We start from the raw sequence: 6,217 nt of genomic DNA, 5'->3' as shown, positions 1-6,217 counted from the left end.
ACGTGGGAATCCCGTAACAGGCAAACAACCATTGACTACTGTCTAATGTCGCAGGGCATCTATAGCAAGCTCGCAATAATGGAAATAGACGAAGAGGGGAAGTACAGCCTAGGAAGTGATCATAAACGTATCAGTCTACAGTTGGGAGCCCTAGTCAAAAGAGAAATGCAGCGAAGTCAAAAAGACAACGCAAAATTAAACGATGGACAAATAGCGCTAATATCAGCCGAAATAGAAGAAGTAATCGAGAAACGCCCCATGGAAATGTGGGATTATAATCAGTTAGAACTGCTCATGGCTACAAAAATGAAACAAGTGAAAGGAGTAAACCGCTGGAGAGGAAAGAGGAAGCCACAAAGCTGGTAGAATGTGGAAATTAAGGAGGCCATCGAACAACGAGGGGTGGATTCAAGGGAACACAGAGAAGCAAAGAAGGCGCAGTTATCTGAAGAGAAAATAGGCGAAAAATGGGAATCTTATCGACAAAAGAAACAGCAAGTTCAGGTCCCAGTCCAGGCTAAAATGAAGCAGTCCTCTGATAAATGGCTGGCTGAAGTTCGCGAGGCAAATAAAGGGGGGCCAAGAAAATTCTGGAACCATATAAGCTGGTTGGGAAAAACAAATAAAAGAACGCAGGAACAGATTATAGATGCTGAGGGAAAAGGTTTAGAGGGAGACGATGCTGTGAACTACATTACGTCATTTATAGCTGCATCTTTTAGCAACGACAATGGGGTAATCTGCTCAAGTGAGGCGGCAACACAGGACAGCACAATAGAGAACAGCTTACAACTGACTAGTCTTAACTGGGAAAAGGCGGAAGCGAATATTCCTAAAACCACATCCGCAGGGATAACGAAATTCCAATTAAGCTGATTAATGAACTTGGCCCAAGAAGCAAGGAAGCGCTGATAAAAGCAATGGAGACAGTCATAACAAATCAGCAAATTCCGCACAGCTGGAGACAGAGTAAAATGAATTTGATTTATAAAGGGAAAGGAGATAAGATGAACATCAAATCTTACCGTCCGATTACGATAACGTCTGTTATGTACAGGCTGGCAATGCAGGCGGTGAAATTAAAAATGCAGGCATGGGTAGAAGGTAATCGGATACTCGGAGAACTCCAGAATGGGTTCAGAAGGGGTAGGCGTTTAGATGATAGCCTGTTCGTGCTTACCCAATGCAAAGAAATAGCTAAGGCGGAAAACAGACCTCTGTTTTTAGCCTTTCTGGACATAAGCGGTGCATACGATAACGTGAACAGGGAACTCCTGTGGAGCATATTGAAAGATTTAGGAATCGGTCATGAGGTAATTGATTTTCTACAGGAAATCTACCGAGATAATGAAGTTGAAATTACATGGGAAGGGAAAAAAATACCACAACTGTGGCGGTGCACAAAGGATTAAGGCAAGGTTGTCCTCTATCACCGCTGCTGTTCATGCTTTACGTGATGAATATGGAAAGAAGGCTAGAAGAAAGTAATCTAGGTTATAATCTGTCGCACAGATTAGGCGGAAATGTAGTTGAGCAGCGACTCCCGGGTTTAATGTATGCGGACGATATTGTACTGTTAGCAGATAGCCAGGAAGATTTACAAACATTGGTTAATTGCTGTGGAGACGAAGGACACGCTCTAGGATTCAGTTTTAGCGCAACTAAATCAGGTCTGATGATTTTTAACGATACAACTGACCAGGTGCTTACAATACAAGGCCACGAAATACCCAAAGTAGCCGAATACAAATACCTCGGGATATGGCTAAACGAAGGGCAGATATACACGGAAAAGCGCTCTTAGGGCAAAAGGACGAAGAGACGCCGGGATAATGAAACATAGGGTATTATGGGGGTACAACAAATATGAAGTACTAAGAGGTATTTGGAAAGGAATAATGGTGCCGGGACTTACTTTCGGCAATGCGGTTCTGTGCTTAAGGGCAGAAGTTCAGTCGAGATTCGATGTAAATCAGAGAGCTGTTGGAAGATTAGCACTAGGTGTCCACGGCAAAACCACAAACGAGGCAGTGCAAGGAGATATGGGCTGGGCATCTTTCGAAGCACGGGAAGCTATGAGTAAAATACTATATGAAGAACGCCTGAGGAAATTGGACGACAGCAGGTGGGCAGCTAAGGTATTTAAATATTTATACAGAAAGAGCGTTGACTCACAGTGGCGGAAAAGAACTAGAAAACTAACCAGTAAGTATGCAGGTCATGAGGACGGAGAAAGAAAGAGCATTAAACGACAGGTTAAAAACGCGGACCAGTAAACCATTACTACTACTTCTTGAAGGTGCGACTGCGGGCGCGTTGCGGAGGCTTTTTTACGCCCACATAAGATCGACCGCAGGGTCACGGAGCTTAAACCGTGGATGTAGGAAAAGGGAGTGGTTCCCAGAGAACATTCAACATTCTCTTCCGTCATGACTCAAGGCTTCTGCGCAGTTTGGTTCTGTTTCCACCACAATAGTGCCGTCAAAGCAGTATTGTCGGTAACGCGTTACAAGTAACGGCGTTACCGGTAACGCGTTACTTTTTTCGGTAACTTAGTAACGTACTCGTTACCATTTCGGAACTGTTACGGGTAACGTACTTACGTTAACATTTTACGGTAACGTGAGGTGTCACGTTACTAGTTACTTTTATTTCAATTGTCCCCCTCCGCCTCTCTTTAAAAAAAAACACCTCAAAATGATGTTGCAAATAAACAAAATCTACCGGTGTTCTCGACGACCCTTGCTGCGGCTCGCAGGCATGCCAGAAAACACGTGCCCTTGACGACGCACTCAATTTAAAAGGAAAGCACGAACAAGCAGTCACACACTTGTCTTCACCCCCAAACCACTCACACACACACAACTCTCTAAAGAGTGGACGCATGCCGAGCCACCAATGGACCATTTGCAGAAGTATGGAAGTCAATTTCTGCGTAAGCTTGTTCTCCAACCAAAAGGTCTCGTTCCCAGGCGACACTCTCGCATTCTTGGTGGAAGCAGTTCCCTCTTCTGTGCAAACTCAGGAATGTCGCAACTTTACTTCAAGATGGCCCGAAGAGAGCCGTCGAAAGAGTACAATGGTACAGCACAGAAAAGGGGATTGCAGTCGACAGGCTGTTCCTATCTGCAACTGCGGCTACGTTTCTGGTTATTGAGTTCCTAAGCGAGCGAAGCTGACCTTGAACACCTTGACGTAAACACTCGCATTTTTGAGATAATTATGCAGGTTCAAGTAAAAAAAAAATTGATTATGTGCGCAAATATATTTTTTCCGTAACTATGACATTTAAGCATTCTTTATTGCTACACAATTTCCGCGTAATTTCGTAAGCAGAAGCGCACCAGAATTACTGTTAATTTGTTGAGTTCAGCTATGTTTTCTTTGTGAAGTTGGAATTATATGAAGTATGAGGTTTATAAAATTGCTATCTTGAGTTCTTACAGCGAAGACGCACCGATTAAAATTTATGGCCATGGAGTAACGGCAAAGTAACGTGCGCTACTTTTTTTCGGTAACGGTAACGCATTACATTTTTTGTACGTAACGTAGGGCGGTAACGCGTTCTTTTTTTTTAGTGTAACGAGTAACGTATTTAGTTACTTTTTTTCTGTAACGCCTACAAAACTGCGTCAAAGTCACCTCTGTGGTGGCATGGCTGGGAAGTACGACCACTGCGCTGCTGTTCATTTGCTTGACATAAGCTTTGTGCTGCTTCACCCTTTCCGTCATATTGTTGGTGTCCCCAGCCTAAGCCTCGTTTACATGAACCGGACTGCGGTAGATTGAATCGGGGAGTCGAGTTGTGTAAGGTGAGCCCGACTCGACGATTGCGTGTTTGCATGAACTAGATTTTAGCGAGTCGAGACCGGTTCAACCGCAGCGACACCAAGCGTCGAGCAGCGCAGCGGTGAGGGCAGTGGCAGACTCCAAGATTGCAGCATGGCACCACTGTCCCGCGGGCGCGATGGCGCAAGCGTAAAAACAGGATCGCAATTTATCCTCTCCACTCCTGCTAACCCGACTCGTCGTCTCGATGATCCGGTTTACGTGCTATCTTCCGTTGGGGTTGAGCGAGTCAACCCCTCCCCCCCCCCCCCTCCCTTCGGAAGCGGAGTCGACTGGACTCACTTCCTCGACTCCCGGAACCGACTGTGCGATGTTTACATGAAACCATGACCGGTTTTCAACCCAACTCCTCAACTAAAAATCCCGTCAAGTAAACGCCGCTCTAGACGCCAAGCACTCGAGCAGGGTTTTTCCGTACCACGCCTTGCATCTTTCCTGTAGGACGATGAGTCCTTGGGACAGTGGAGGAGGCGCCTGATAATGGTGTCCGGCTGGTACCCAGTTTCCACCGCTTCCTTTCCGAGAATGCTGGCCAAGGTTTTGCTGACGCCTTTTACGTACGGATTGCATACGCGTTTTCCTGGCGTGTACCTAGCCTACGCGTAGAATTGTTTTCGTTCCGTGTTTTTCTATAAGGATGTTTTCTTTTGTTGACGAGTTTTGATGGCCATGGAACAGTGTTTTCTTCTACATAAGGTTAGGTGAAATACTTTCATCGAATCAATTCACCTAAGAGAAACCACGAGAAAAATTGTATGCATTGGAAACCGATAGCTACCCGGTGGCACTGAGAACCGAGCAACCAAACCGCCCGCGAACCGCATGCGCAAAGCACTGCTGTCGCTGATTTTAAAAAAGAAATAAGGAAGAATTGGGAATCGCTTTCAACCTAAACTTGCTTGAAGTTCACCGTACCCTTCCGACACAATTCTTTGACAAAGTTCCTCTTAAAAAGGCTATGACAACGCGACACAAGATTCGCAGAATTAAATGGATGACGAATAGGCAGGGGCGATGGTGTTAAGCGCGAAGAAGGATGTGAACGGGGGCACAGGGTATTTTCAAGAGGTACGTGGGTGACCAGTAGCGGGGGTAAGGGGGAGGAGAGAGCAAAGGGCAGTAGGGAGAGGGTGCTGTCTCCTGCTGTACCTTTGCGTGCGCCTTTCTCTTTTTCACCTTTTACTTTTCCTCGAGCCGTGGGCTGCAGGCCGAGAATTCTTCTAAAGTGCGCTGTTTTTTTTACTTCCGACGCTGAAGAGCGACAAAGCTGGCGAGTCTGCCAAACCGGCCCTGAAAGGTCTCATGCATGAATGCATGCTTGCCGGCTCACGTAAAAAAAAAAAAAAAACTTACAGCGGCTAATGTGTCACTCCTGGCGAAGGGTCAGTCCTGAAGCGGTCAAACATTTCTGAAAAGTCACATCAGAGTTTTTGGAGAGAATCAGTTGCATTCTTTGACGTCCTGGTTACTCAGGACTGCCACCAGCTTTGTGAAGAGCGCAGTGCAAGGCACAAAGAGTGGCACGAAAAAAATTTTGGTCGATTTGGTGAGGCTACGGGAAATGCGAATTTGGCGCGTTAGCACTGCGGTTTCGATACTGGGATCCACTGCGCACGGCTGGAAGTTGATGCAGAAGATACCCAAAGGACAGCGCGAGAGACGGCTAGTTTAGGACACGGGACGTTCGGCTGCGGCGATGTAAGAGCGAGTGCTGCGCTGCTGTGGTGTGTCGTATTACGTGTCATGTCGATCTGCCACTGTTTTCCTCATGGTTTGTACATGGTTCATGTACATAGAACAAAAGGCGATGATGTAGTGGTCTGATGCAGTGGCCAGCAAAACTAATCTAATCGCGCCATCCGGGTTGGATATCCACTCGCGGCCGTAAGGTATTTTCTTTTAGTTAATTTTATTTAAGGTAAAGAAAACTCCAGACGTACAGACGGACCTCGGCGAACACTAAGATTGAAAGCCTCAACGCCGGATAAAAAAAAACTCGATCGCATCAGGTCGCTGTTGTTCCACCGCCATGCTGAGGCAACGGCAAGGTGTTCTCCGGCCACCCGATGGAAACGCATCATCGTGCGGCCGTGGTTCTCGTCTGTTGACTTAATGAAGAAGACGGTACAAGAAAAGGCTCTACCTTAGAGTCCTTACTTCGTAAACAATCCATTACACAACAATTGTGAACAGGCGAGACCAGAACCAGTCGAAGAAACCAGTCGTGTGGAGCAAGGTATCCATTTCTCTAGAGATCATTTGTACATGACGAAAGCGACACAGCCGGAGGATCTGGTTGTGTGTTGCGTTCTCGAATTTCTTATTTGCACTCTCACAAGACAGGCGCCTGCACCTGCAAATCATCACG

Source organism: Amblyomma mixtum, chromosome 10 (genome assembly GCF_055824585.1).
Source record: "Amblyomma mixtum isolate Tamu chromosome 10, ASM5582458v1, whole genome shotgun sequence".
In the NCBI taxonomy this organism is placed as follows: Eukaryota; Metazoa; Arthropoda; class Arachnida; order Ixodida; family Ixodidae; genus Amblyomma; species Amblyomma mixtum.
Note: the sequence above shows the minus strand (reverse complement) of the source record.